The following is a 15,550-nucleotide window of genomic DNA, read 5'->3' on the forward strand; positions in this document are numbered from 1 at the left end:
TGGTTTACAGAACCATTCAAAAATGTCACCAATGAGGCTGCAGATGGTTTTGATTCTAGTACCATTTGCAGCTTACTGTTTCAAATAACTTCTACGGGTGTAGCTATCACAAGTTCTACATCTGAGCTTCTTCTATCGTATGAAGCATAAATAGCTTTTCTGTGTATATTTTGCCTAATGGCTTGACCCCACACATTAGTCTTCAGTAATGTTTTCAAAGTTTGTTTTCAGTCCTGTAGATTTATCGATGGGTCTGTTTTTACGTAATGCTCACCACCCAAGTTTGTGGACTACAATTTTTGTGTGCAATTTGCAGATAATCTGCTGTTTAGACTCTGATAGGTTTTTTTTACCACCAAAAAAAGAAAAAAAAAAAGGTTTAAGGAGCATAAACCAACAAATGCCCTTCATCACATGCACTGACAAGTGTAAATGCCGACTTCTCGGAGTACAGCAAGCAGTGTCCTGCAGGATGGTTTATTGTTTGCGAGAGGGAGCTGTGTCACCTCAAAGGATGTGTATTTATCAGGCTGCAGTGCTGGCACTTATTATGCTGACCCTTGACAGATTTTGATGTGGTTAATTTTTTATTTTTCATAAAACTCAGCATAGGCTTTTCATCAGTTTTCCTTGAGGTATGCTGCAATCACTGAAATATATTTGAAGGGCAGTGTTATAATAAGTAACCCTAACCTCAAAGTAGTTGTTGATTGACGTAACTCTTTCTGGGGAACTTGAACATCTATCCTATGAAGAGAGACTGAGAGTCCTGGGACTGTTTAATCTTGAGAAGAGAATGCTGAGAGGGAATCTTACCAATGTCTATCGGTATCTGAGGGGTGGATGTCAAGATGAAGGTGCCAGGATCTTTTTGGTGGTGCCCAGTGACAGGACAAGGAACAATGGGTACAAGCTAGAACAGGAGGTTCTGCCTCAACACAAGAAGATACTTCTTTACAGTGAGGCTGACAGCAGTGGAAGAGGCTGCCCAGAGAGGTTGTGAAGTCTCCTCCTCTGGAGACTTTCAAAACTCTCCTGGATGCATTCCTGTATGGCCTGTCCTAGGTATACCTGCTTTGGCAGGGGGGGTGGACTAGGTGAACTCTTGAGGTCCCTTCCAATTCCTACCATTCTGTGAGTCTGTGATCTAGCGCTAAGGGAAAAAATAGTTCAGGCAGTGGTTTCTTCCTACTTTGAAACAGTTTTGAGTGAAGAGTCCTTTAAATATTTCTTTTTAAATTTTCACCATTCAGTATTTAAAATTGCAGGTATTACTCACTCAAGAATGTAATCATTGATTGTTTTCTAGTCCTCATTCTGGATATTGTTACCATGGCTTTCATTTTGTTTTCCCTTAATCAGAGGTCTCCTACACACTGTTCCTGATCAGCGTGTGGTGATGACTGTTCCTGCTGCTGACCTTGATGATCTTGGCAGTGAGATTCACTGTATTATTTCAACTGGAAAATTAAAGCATGAATAATAATTTTCTGTGCTGTATTTTTTCTTTAATCTTTCCCAGCTTTAATTAACTGCCAGGTTTTAGTGTCTCATAACAGCAGTCCCCAGGCTTTGCACTGAGTCATCCTGGCAGGAGACGGACAGGTTGCACCAGCCTCTTTTCTGGCTACATTGCTGAGCCTAGACCTGGGCACTGCAGATTGTCTCCATAGACATGGCGGCCACAGTATTTCCCAGGACATGGAAAAAAATGCCTTGAGGTGCTGAGAGGAGGAAGAAACCACAGCACTGTCAGTAAGGATGATGGATGGGAGCATGGCACTGATCCATAGATAGTGTCCCAGGCTACTACCCATTTCCTGCAGCCCTTGGGAGCTGGGGCCACCAGGGATGAGTGATGGACTGAAGGAATTTTCCTGCTAGGCTGAGGAAGCTGTGATGTAGGGTGCCCTATTCCTTTCTGCTTCAAAGAAGGTAAAGATACATAGGCTGCAGCACAGTAGCTTCCAGGGTAGCACTGAAATGCTTCCCATGTCCAAGCACTGGGTTCACCAGTGCCTGAGCAGGCAAACAAATGTTGAGTTTTCCTCTGCCCTGACACTTCTTTGAATGTGTATACTGAAAGGGAAGCATTACATGTTTTCATACCACTCCCTTGCTTGGCAGACTGGTGGGTTATCCCCAGCACAGATAGAAACATTCGAGCCAACATATGACAAACCTTTTCTACCAGATATGAGGGTTTGGGGAAAAACAAAAAAAAATAAATCCACGTACTTGTATTTCCAGACTCCATTCCAGGAGAAAATTTGCCTCCTGATTCCTTTAGCAGTCCTTGCAGCATGTCTCTAAGGAAAGAAATGCCTGATGCAGCCATCACATCCCAGCTGGACAGAGGTTTGTAGTGTGAACATATGTATACTGGAGATGTCCAGGCCAACTAGGCAGAGTGAGGGGTTGTGGCACAATGCAAGTGGGCAACATAATTCCTAAGCAAAACCCTTTCTGCCTGTGCCATTTCTGGATGCAGTGCTGACCTCTGTTCAGGGACCCTCATTCCCTCTGCCTTCCTTCTTTCCACTGCCTTTGCACACACACTTTTGTGGCTGGGTCATGGCAAAAGAGGAGCAGTACTGTGCAGTACAGTCTGGGGAGAGCGTAGGAAAAAACAAGAGTTTTACATGCTCTGCAAGACTTGGCCAACTCTGTTCCTAAGGCACCATCACACAAATTACCATTAAGTTTAGCCCCTACTTTCTTCCATCAGGTCCCTCCTTTAGTGTAGTAACAAGCATCTTCAGTCTCCTGTAATAATGAGCCCACTGTAATGAGATGTGTGATATGCCCTTTCTCCAGAGAATTTATATATATGCATGATTTTTTTGGTTAAAAGCTAAATTGCATACATTTAGCAACTGGGCTCTAAATCCTCAGCTAAAAAAAACAAACAACAAAAACCCCAAACCCCACAACACCAAAAAACCACCACCCCAAAAGAAAATCCCCCAAACCCCACACCCAAAACAAAACAACAAATGAGGCCTATTCTTCAGCTATAATAATATTTCCATTGGTAATCAGAGGAATGTTGATGTTAAACCCTTGCAGGCCAGCACTGACCTCTTACAATCTGATGCAGCCCTCGTATAAATAACCATGAGGCGTCGATTCACAGGTATTAATTACCCTCTTCTGGGATAGTTATCTTGATGCTTGGAAACAGTCAGTCTCGGTTTGGCCAGTAGATGGTAGCGGTGCACACGGAGCTGACAAGATGAGCTGTGTGAGAAGTATCAGAGGGATCTGCTTCTGATCCTATAGAAGTTTACTCAAATAAGTAGCAAAACTTGTTATTTGCAGGACTGCAAATATCAGTGCCAGTTCTTAGCTTTGGCCACATCATTACAAAGCTGTGTTGAAATGGTTTTCCAAGTCTCGGGGTTCATTCTTAACAGCTTCAATGGGACCCACAGAAATGCTCAGGATGGGATAATTGAAGTCTGTGGGCTTTACATTTGTTTGGTGAATCATAGAATCAATAGGTTGGAAGAGATCTCAAAGATCATCAAGTCCAACCTGTCACCCAAGACCTCATGATGAAGTCCAATGGCGAACGACACTCTCAGTGAAGAACTTTCTCCTCACCTCGAGCCTAAACTTCCCCTGGCACAGCTTGAGACTGTGTCCTCTTGTTCTGGTGCTGGTTGCCTGGGAGAAGAGACCAACCACCTCCTGGCTACAACCACCCTTCAGGTAGTTGTAGACAGCAATAAGGTCTCCCCTGAGCCTCCTCTTCTCCAGGCTAAACAACCCCAGCTCCCTCAGCCTCTCCTCATCCACTTGCTTTTGTGGCTATTAAATAAGTAAGTAAATAGATCCTCATGGTATGTTTTGGGTGTGATCCCTTTGGTGGAAAGACAGTTTACTGAAAATTCTTTAGCCAGGTCTCTTTATTGTAAATGGATTTGGTTTGCTGTTTTAGTTCTTGACTGTATGAATGCAGGCATTTACTTACTAATTTATGTGGGAAAAGGGAAATAAAGAAACAAAAATTACTAGTCATGGTAGACATCCATGGTATAAGTAATCATTCCACAGCAGTGTTGAAAGCAGATTTATTTCTTCCTACTCTCAATCTATTCTGTAAGTTGCTCTGAGCATAAGACTTGCTGATCCCTTTCTATATTCATTATCTTTATGCAGGATAACTGTGATTTGGATTCTAGTCATAGAAACTTAACCATAAAAAAAAAGGCATTGAGAATCATTTTGTTAAAAAAAAAAGCCTCACTTCAAGGTCTTAGCTTTTATAATCTTGTTTCCTTATACTGCATCTCTTCTAGACTTCACCAGTCCTCCTGTGACGAAGCAACTGCAGATGTCTGAGGAAGTGTGCTAGACCCAGCCTGCCACAATGCTTGTGAGTAACACTACGGTAATTTATTGCCACTGAAGTGATTCTCAGCTGCAATTGTTTTCAAAAGTGCACAGCTAGATAGTAGTGAAAATGCTTCTACTAGCATCTCCTTTATTTCTGATGCTTATTTTTGTTCATTGGCTTGTTGCCATTGTAACAAATCCTGCTCTTTTCTTAACCTCAGCTTACAGACTGAATCGTGACTGTGGTTCTCAGAAATAAATGCTTCAAAACCGTTGCAGTGCAAACAACAGCCAAACTTGTAGATACAAGATAAATCTTTAAATGTGTAGTGGGATAAAAGTTACTCTTCTCTGCATGCTAGCACAGGAAATCAGGGAAGAGTCTTTCTCTGAATCACGCACATAAAGGCCTGCTTTCCACTGAGGCAGCTAGCCTGCAGCTAATGTTGGCAGTCACTGGGCACTTGAAGACCATCCACCACTGCTGGGTTGACTGGTGGAATGCAGTAGCTGGATCATACACTGGAAAAGCAAAAAATCATATTTTCAGATTTTTATGGAGGGATATTTATCTTAAGAAATTAAAAGTTTCTACTTCTGATGTACCAAAAAATCCCCTATATTCTTTCTTTTAGTTTTATAGCAAATGTTGAAAATCCCATCAAGCGTGTTCATCTTGTGAAGCTATTCAGGACATTTGTTCTAAAGTGTGATCTAAGGCTTCTGAATACTATCATAACCTGAGTAAATCTGCTTTGCTGCTTCATCTTGCCATAAACCTTCCCTGTGTGTTGTAGGTGAGAAGCCCCTGGAAAGCCCTTGCTGGAAGCCAAAAGCAAGCTTGCACAGAGCTGATACAAGACAGACTCTACCTCATCAGCAGATTTGGGCTGCTTGGCTTTTCTGATGCAGGATTTGGAACTCCATCCCAGAGCTTGATGCTTCCAGGTTCATTCAGGTATGCAACCAGAACCCTTAACACTGGACTTTGCCAATGAGCTGGAGTACATAAACTTTTCTTGTAAAGTAAAAGAATATTTTAAGTTATATAAAGCTTCGTTTGTCCTGGTGCAGGTTATACATAGTACTGCTTTATCTGCACTTGATTCTTCTGGAAAATTTTTCCTGATGCCAGCATGCTGACCTATTATGTATCTGAAATCTGACACTTAAATGCTTACATGACCTAGAGATTATAATTTTTGTGTTTAACATTCAAAAATATCAGAAAGGTTCTTTCTGAAAAGGTAAGAAGGTAATGTTTCTGCTGCTGCATATCATGACCTGCTAGTCCCATGGGATGAAAATTATGAGTTACTTTAAATATTGTTTCAAATATTTAAGATGGAGTTGTACATGTGGGGCATGTCGTGGCTATAAATAACGTAAGGTACCATGAAGTTAAATGTAGAAATGCCTCTGGGAGGCTTTCCACCTGGAAAGAGCAGACTAATTGCCTATAGAAACAGCAGCTACTTTATTCTTTAAAACACTTCTAGTATAAATAGTAGAGTGGCTCTTACCCATACACCATATCCAGGAACACAGCTGACATTGGTTTTATTACTGCAGGCTCCTGGAGTGCCTTGCCCCACTGAACCTGGCACCTCTGGAGCATACACACCACATGTCTGCATGTCCCAGTGCAGTCAAATTATGGAAGAGGGAAGGAAGGCTAATATGGGTTCCTTTCTTTGTCTTATCTTTGGGACTATCCATCCTCCCCAGCCTTCCAGAATCCAGTCTCTATTAATGACTTGGATTTTAACTATAGCTATTTACATATAAATTTGCTTCTTTCTTGCCTGATTGAAAGAATGTAAAGTGGTAGTTGGGCAAGTCTCAGCTGCTCTTGCAGGGTGCTTGCCCACTTGCACAAAACAAAACGAAACAAACCTTTGTGGAAGGAAAGATGAAAAGAAGAGCTGATCACTGGTGAAAGCAAAAGTATAAAGAGAACAGTGATCCAGTATTCCTACTACTTGCAAATACTAGAACAAGAAGTAACTGAGACCCCAGCAGGGAATATGTGATGTGGGAATTGCTGGGCTGAAAAGTAAGCAAGCAGTGTAAGTGATAGGGTCACTTTCAGTGATGGTGCGCACTGTTAAATTGGATAATTATGATTTAGAAATAAATGCATCCACCACCAATGCTTTTGAATACATTCACAACATTGCTGCATGGTCCCTTCAGCTTAGTCCTGGCAAAGATGAGCAAGCCTGACCTGAAATTATTGATATGTATATGTTTGTGGGACTGCTGATGCGTCATCCTGCTGCCTTATAACCCAAACCTAGCTTAAAATAGAATAGAATAGAATAAACCAGGTTAGAAAAGACCTTAGAGATCATCAAGTCCAACCCATCACCCAACACCATCTAATCAACCAAACCATGGCACCAAGTGCCTCATCCAGTCTCTTAAACACCTCCAGTGATGGTGACTCCACCACCTCCCTGGGTGACCTTCTGACCCACACAAGTGTTCAACAGCCAGACTTTAGGATCCCTGTGGACACAAGTTCCATGCACCTGGTATATGGGACACAACTCTGGTCAAATTTGTGGTCAGCATCAGTATAGAAAGAGACAGTTGTACAGCGAGTAAAAGTGAATTGTCCCATTCATCCACTACAGCAGCCAGTGGAACACAGGCACCCAGCCTGCTCTGAGTATGTAAAATGCACATCCAGGGTAAAGGAAGTGAAGGTCCAGAATCACTATATGAAGAGCACAAAAATAAAAGGATACATGCAAAACCAAAACCTTTCTTTTTTGCTTTTTTTTTTCTTTTTCTTTCATTTCTTTTACTGTCTCTGGTTTTGGTTTTGTTTCCCCTGAGAGAAGTCACAGGCCCAGGTTATGAAATGCCTGATGATCTGTTCATTTGGGTTATACTTCAAAGATGTTTCTGTGATATACCTTTGAGTGGTCCAATTGCCTCAGCAGGTCTGGTGAACTCCAGGTGGGGACAGCCTGCTGGGGAAAGTAGCAGCAACTACTTCTGTGAAGGAGACAGCAATGTCCCAGGCTCCCCTTTCTTTCGCTTTTGTAACATGTTCATGAAAACAGCAACTTCCTGCACAGCAATTGCCTGGTTCAAAGCACTGAGATATGACTGAGTTATTAGAGTAGCTCTTGGCAAACGTGCAAATATTTGTTGCTAGCTCCACGTGGGTCTGCAGGAGTGTCTGTGGCTAAATCTGGTTCAAGAGTTGCTGGATAGACTGCAAAGCCCATGATGTCCAAAGCAAAGTCATAAGCTGTGAGAAAGGGCAGGAATGATTGGTCCCAGTTCTACCAGGATGGTAAAACAATTTAAGAATTCCTTTTAAACAATTTAATGCATTTAATTCATTTGGATACAACACCAGAAAGAAGAAAAAAAATTATTCTCATGTGGACATTCTTCAGCATTTCTAGAACTGGTATTTAAACAAAGCCCTAACACAGCTAGGTTTTCTGGAGACAGAGGAACATTCAGGGGATGCTGATAAAAACTGGAGCCCCAGAAAGTCCACATTGGAGCATGTTCCCAAATACAAGGACACTCAGAACAGACACAAGACTTAACCTAAGGTGCACAGTGCTATGTCAGTGATAGTGTTTATTATTTTTATGATTGCATTTTAAAGCAATGGTTCTTTTGATCCATGCTAACTGCTGGTCAGGGAAAGAAAAATAAAGCTGACACAGAAAATAACAAAATTTTCTGGCTGGAGGCCAAAACTTCACAAATGAATACTGAAGCCTAATATGTTTTGTTTGACTTCTTTGTTTCTGATAGATGTTGACTGAATTCGGGAGGATGACGGCACTTTGAACAAAACCAGCTGGAGAAGTCAGTTTGCTAATTATTAACCCTCTAGGGAAGGGATTGACTTGTAAATGTGCATATGCAACTTTCTGGGAAAATATAAAAAATCATGCAGATCTCTTTGGAAAATAAATACTTAAACTGTTCCTCATATTTTTAGCAGAAAGGGAAGAGACAATTTGCAATAAATGACTGAATTCCTCAAAATGGATAGCAATTCATGGGAGATTCATTTTCTCCCTGTAGTACTACTCAGCAGTCATGAGATTGAAATAAGTATAACATTAAAGGATCAGTTTTGGGAATTAAGAGAAGTTACATATTTACTGTGATGTAAATCAGGGCAGGTGGGGGGAGGGTAGGAGAGAGCAAAAAGGGTATGGTCAGCCTCTTGACCACTTTGAAATAAGGAAAGGGGGAATTTTCAAAGCTGTAAAGAGGAGAGGAGCATCAAACTGCATACTGTGCCATAGAAAATACTATTCAAAAGCTAATATGATAAATACTCAGATACCTAATATAACAAAAAGAAAGGGGGAAATAAAGGCATGAAAGTCTCTGGATAGTAGGCTGTGCTGTGGCATATTTACATCTTGCTCTACCTGGATGCTCTAATCCTACCTCTAAAACGTGGACAGAGAGGTAACTATATAATATGTGCAGGTATTTTCCCCACCTTTCAGGTGGTTTAGGGGTAGAAGACAGGGTTAGATATGCACACTACAACAAATTTCAGTGCAGTTCAGTGTTTGACTTGTGACCAGTCTTAGCTATAATTATAGTATGAAATAGAGACGGAAAAAGGAGATTAAAGCAAAAACCATATTTTGGTACCAAAAAAAAAATTTAAAAATAAGAGAGAAGAAAATAAATTTAGGAAGAAAAGAAGTTAAGCACTATTTGCTTAACATTGGAGCACTTTTCCTGCTTGATATGTTGATTGCAGCACAGAGGCATCTGCTGTTAGCAAGTAAATGCCAAAATAGATGTAGCAGAACGCATTATTGTTTAAAACAAATAGATCATGTGGGATGCTGAAGTGAGTTTTGTTTTCTTCCCCATGATTCAGTGTGTAGTCATTTTAGGTGTCAGGTTGTTAGAGAAAAATAGTGTTAGGCAAGCTTTTCAAAGTTGAATTGCTTGACAACTAATTTAGTATCAGAGATGTGCATATTTTTTACTGTTTTATGCTGTACCAGCATAAAAACTTTAACATGCTGTTACCAGCTTAGCAATACAGTGGCTGGCAATGTATCTTCTGAACTTGTCCATTCTCTGATTGACTGCAACTCGGCTCTCTGATAGAACTTGTGTGTGTACTGACAGCTATTACAGATGATGAACTGGAGTAATTATAAAGTGCGGTATTTCCAGAGTTCTGTAATCCCACACCTCCCCTCTTCTCTCCCCCCCAGGGCTGATTTAAATTGCAACTGCTTATGTAAAGTGAACACTTACCGTATTTTTTTGACAGAGTGCATGAAACACAAGCATCCCAGGGTGACCACAGACGAGAGACTTAGTATGTTATCATACACTTCAATATTAAAGGGGAAATCCACCCATTTGCGCAGGAATTAGTGCAAAAGAGACCCAACCCTGATTCCTGCTGGTGAAATGCCAGTTGTGTGAGATGCCTTAGATTGTGGGCCCTGCTGCTTTCATGATGCCCTTGTGAGGAAAAAAACAAGCAAACCTCCAGCAGGTGGAATAATCAAGATGTGTGGGTATGCATCACTGCTTTATTGCTTAGGCTGTTGCAACACAAATAGCAAACAAGTAACCAAATGACATCAGAGCAATGGTCAGTCACAGAGTCCATGAATCAACCAGTCCTTATTTTTCTACTTCTGAGAATAAGTGGGCTCTTTAGTGGCAGGTATAGGCAAAAGGATTTGCCTGATGCTGAGGACGAGAGGAGGTCCAGGCTTTGTTTCTTGGTTTTACTAATATTCCTGCATCATCTTGGCCAGCTCACCTATTTTTTGCTTTGAGTGTTCTGAATATAAAATGGAAAAGAACAAATTATTCTTTGGTTGTCTTCAAGGAAGAAGGATTGCCAAGTACAATGCAAGTTGCAAATCCAACATATTGTTACTAAAGGGAAACCCCCTTGCAGGAGCAGTCTGAACTACTTCATTTCATCACTATTTCCAGACTGCTTCTGAGGCTAAACAGATACATGTTTTGCCAGAAGATTGGTGGTAAAATTTAATAGCCAAAGCTTCCCCCCCGCCCAACTATCCTACTGTGATACTGCAGGAGATTGGACGTGGCACTTGGTGCCATGGTCTAGTCGTGGGGTCTGTCGAGACAGGTTGGACTTGATGATCCTTGGGGTCTCTTCCAACCTTAGTTATACTGTGATACTGTAAACTTGTAGTAACTTTTGTTCTCAGTTCAGGCTAGTAGCAGAAACAGGAAGCTAAAATAACAATGTAATGAAATGCTTACACCAAGTCTATTTTCAATTATGGATTGGGTTAAAAACGTGAGATTACCATCCCAAACTCATTTCAGTACAGCATTGTTTGGTGTTACATTGCAGCATTAGCAATCTTTCAAAATCCATTATATTGTTCATAAAAATAAGTTAACCAAAAGCAACTTCTGTTTAAAGCATTTGTGTGTGTGTGTGTGTGTGTGTGTGTGTGTGTGTTCATACTTTATGTCCAACATTTGTGTTTAAAAATGTTTTGTTAGACGAATAAAATATACTCTGGCTTGGAGTCTCCACTAACTTTAAGGGTTTAAGTCAAGACGCTTGGCTCCCCTTTAGCTTGTTCCTACTTTGCCGTGTCTGTCGTCGCCTCTCTGGCAGGACTTGTGGCTATAAAAGTGTGGGAGTAAAGGTTAAAGATAAATACTGGGTTTAATGAGTATGGTTCTTGTTGCCATAAGGATTCATTTCTGAAGTTAGTGGTTGGATCATTCTGGTTTTAAGGTAGGATTACAATTGCATTCCACATCTGTGCCTGAGTTTAAGTTGAAAGTGGTATACTTAGCACTTTGTCTTTCTGAAGACTGCAGGATTGTCAGGTCTAGTCAAGGGCTAGATTCGTAAGGGGAATATAGTCTAACCATTGGGCTTTGTACCAATAATAAATGTTCAGCAGATCACAGTAAGAATATGGGTGAGACTGTGCTCCAGTAGTAAGAGTGGGGATAGGGAAGCAGGAGACCTAAATTATACTTTGTGTTCTAGTAAATATTTCAGTGCTTTGAATAAAGTGGATCAGCTCCAGAATGAGACACTGAGAAATTGTTTTAGCCTGGTAATTACTGAATTAATCTGGATCAATGTGGGTTCAGATTCCTCTTAGAAAAAGGGATTGCATGTAAGACTTCCATAGCAAAGATGCCTAAATGGTGCATGTATTTGTTAAAAAGGGGGCAACAGCTCCTCTTTCTCTATCTGGGAGTTTTCCTAGTGGACAAAGTTGAGAGAAAACTGAAGAGCTGAAAAGCTCTGCACTGCCAAAACTTCTGTAAGTGTCTCAGCAGCAAAAGGAAGATGAGGGAATATGTGGGCCTGCTGCTTAGTGTGGTGGTGGTAACAGAAGATATGGAAAAGGCAGATGTACTCAATGCCTTCTTCACCTCTGTCGTTACTAGTAAGATTTGCTTTCAGGAATCCTAGGCCTCTGAGGCCAGTGGGAGCATCTGGAGCAGTGAACACTTACCTTCAGTAATGAAGATCAAAACATTTGAACAAATCAAACAAAACCGAGTTAATGGGACTCAATGGGCTGCATCCACAAGTGCTGAGGGAACTTGCAGGTGTCATTGCAAGGCCAGCATCAACTGTCTTTGAAAGGTCACAGTAATCAGAGGAAAGCGGGAAGTTCAAGGCAGCTGTCATGCCACATTTTCAAGAAGAAAAGGAGGAAGGATGAGGGCAATTACAGCGTAGTCAACCTTACCTTGATACCCAGGGAGACGATGGAGCAAATAATTTTGAAACCATTGCCAAATACATTAAGAACTTGAAGATGATTGGGAGTTATCAGTATGGATTTATGAAGGGAAAAATCATGACTGACCAACCTGATAGCCTTCTATGGTGAAATGACTAGCTTGGTGGGTGAGGAGAGAGCACAGGATGTTAGTCATTATAACTTTAGCAAGGCTTTCATTACTGGCTCTCATGGTATCCTCTTTAACAAACTGCTGATCAGACAAGCAGACAGTGAGGTGGATTGAAAAATTGCCTGATATGCCAGATGCAAAAGATTATAATCAGTGGCACAAAGTTCCTGGGGTCAATAGTGGAGCCAATACTGTTTAACATCCTCATTAATGATCATGGATGGTGGGACAGAGTGCACCCTCAGCAAGTTTCCAGAGTTGAAGACCGGGAGGAGTGATTCATCAGGTCTTTGTGCTGCACTTCAAAGGGATCTCAACAAGCTGGAGAGTGCAGCCAAGATGAATCTCATAGAGTTTAGTAAAGGGAAATGCCAAATCCTGCACCTCTTGAGTAATGCTCCCACACATTACTAGCAGCTGAGGATCAACCGTCTGGGAAATAGGTTTACAGAAAAGGAGGTAGGAGCCATACTGAACACCATCTTGAATGTGAGCCATCAATATACCCTTGTGGCCAACGTGGCCAACAGCATTCTGGACTGCATTGGAAATATTACCAGCAGGTGATGTGGGTTATCATTTCATCCTACTCAGCACTGGTGAGACACTTAGAGTGCTGGATCAAATTCTGAGTTCCCAGTGCAGGAAAGATGGAGTTAATCAAGTGAAGAGCCACTAAGATGATAAAGGCACTGGAGCATTCGTCATATGAGGAGTAGCTGAGAGCTGAGAAGAGGAAGGCTCAGAGACATCTTTTCAATGTAGCTAAATACCTAAAATTGGGGAGAGTAAAAGAGAGGGATCAAGACTGTTCTCAGTGGCATTTAGGGAAGGAACGAGAAGCAATAGGCACAAAATGACACATGGGAGATTATACTGAAACAAATTAAGAAGGTTTTTTACTGTGGTGGTGGTCAAACACTAGAGCAGATTGCCTAGAGAGGTTGTGAAGTCTCCATCCATTGAGATATTCAAAATGCAACTAGACACAGCTCTGGGCAATGATTTCTTGCATATGAGTATTTCTTCCAGGTACACTGATTATAAAGAGATTTCTGATGTGCATGCCCATGGGACCTAAATACTAGCCAGAGGTTCCTTCTGGGGCCTGTAAATACCGCCTGTGATAGATACAGCACCAGGTTATTCTTCATGGCCAGACTGTCTCAGCACTGTAGTAAACACAAAGCTTAAGAAACTTAGGACTTCAGAGGCTGAAGTGCTGCTGTTTAATAGAATATATGTAACAATTGACGTTTTAGTGCTATGGGCATGTTATTGCCCCTCCCCCTCCCCCCAGTAAACAGAAACAGAGCTATTTCATTAAGCATGCAGTTGCATTTTCTTCACTGCTATAACCTTTTGTTCATTTTCTGGTTTTTATTTTTCTTTTAGAATTTTGTGATTTATTTAGGTATGTTGAGATTAAAGACAGACAAATCAAAAAGTGATAATAGTACTGTTTAATTCTTTACTGATTATATAGCATTACTACATTTTTCCTTTTTTAATTTAAAAATATTGCTAGAGGTACTCAAACAGTGTTATAAAGTTTTACATAAGACACCATTAAGAGCAACCTTACTCTTTGCCATCCTCAGCAAAGGAAGGAGAGTGGGCTCAAAATTAAAGTCAGGAACAGGTTCAGCTTGGACACAATTGATGATCTCTACAATTGAGAGTATGTCATACAGAGAGGTGATCCCTGAAGCAACAAAATACTGAAGGCATTATAGCCTAAAATCTACTCTGAAGTTTAGTCTAGGAGCTTGGTAATTATTAGTGCATGTGCAGAGCACTGCAGATCTGAGTCATAAGGGATCTGTGCTGTTTTGTACTATCTTAATCTTCCACATTCTCCCTGATACATTCTGCATCAAGCACATGAAAGCAGCTCACCGGCAGTACTTGTGCAGTGATGAAAAGCTGATAGCAATGCTCTTATAGTCTCTCTCTAATTTACCCATGGTGTCAAGCACACAGAGAAGTTCTATAAACTCATTTGTATGCACTGTCCACCCACAAACTTTATCTCAAGTTGTGTAAGTGTTGAGTCACAGACAGGTAGTTCTTGTTCAAGCCCAGCCTCATGTAAGCCATGTATAATAACAAAAGCTATTTCAGTCTCCCTTTCAGAAATAAGAAGAGTAAGGTACAAATAATTTCTTTACAACAAAACACCCTTAAATCAATAGCAAAATGCTAACACAAGTTCCAGTTAGGAGTGCCTGCTGATTTGGTCACCTAGTAGGAACTTTCATCCAGATCGAAAAATTACCAGTGCACCCTATCAGCCACTGTTCTCTGCATGCTTGCTGACCTCACCAAAAAACTTGTCAAAAGGCCTAGACAGCTATGCTACATTTAGAGAGGATGTGTTGGCACTGCCCAACTTTATCATATTTATCCAAGTGCACATTAATTCTATCCTTTATTGTAATTCCTACTGCTTTGCCTGGCACTGGTGTTAGGCTTGCCAGCCTTTAGTGTTGTCCATTTGTCTACTCATTTCACTCCTGGGATCTCTTTTAGAAACTGGTGTCACATTTCCACCCTCCAGTCTGGGCACAAAGAAAGCTTCAAGAGAAAGGTAGGTCCATTAGTAGATCTGTTCTTACCCACACTCCCTTGGAAAGTTTGGGTGCCTGCAGATTTGTTACTCTGCATACTTTGGATTACAGCTTTAGCACACGTTCAGGGCAGAGTTTCTATTTATACCCTCAGAAAGAAGGGTTCAAGTATAGGGATCATTTGCTTATTCCAATGAACACATGCAAAGACATTATTTTGCTTCTCTGGAAATGGTTTGGTTTCTCATCTTTTTTTACTTTGCAGTTGTCATTTGTTCCATCAGATTCCAGAGGACTTCTTGCTCTAATTTAATAGTATCTTGGATTTCTTTTGCTAGCTGCTGCTCACACTTTTTAATTGTTCCTTCACTGTGCTTTCCTTTAACATCAGTTTATGATCCTTCCTTAATTTTTCATTTGGAGATGATTTAATTTTGTTCCTAAGAATCTATCCTGTGGTGAAATTATCTATGCCTATTTCCTTTTATCAGTTCTCAGAACTTTAGTAGATGGCATATACTGATTCCAGTATGCTGTGCTGTACATCCTTGTGGAAATTCACATCTACCTCTACGAGTTTACTGTTCCCATCTTCTCCTTTTTGGTTCCTCTTCACAAGCTTCCCCATCTGTGCATCTCTATCCCTTTTGAAACTGGGTGCAACTGCTGTGAATGCTTGGCCTTTGCATGCCTGTGGGAATGTTGAACACAAACACAGGAACAGCAACTCT

Source organism: Dryobates pubescens, chromosome 2 (genome assembly GCF_014839835.1).
Source record: "Dryobates pubescens isolate bDryPub1 chromosome 2, bDryPub1.pri, whole genome shotgun sequence".
NCBI lineage: Eukaryota > Metazoa > Chordata > Aves > Piciformes > Picidae > Dryobates > Dryobates pubescens.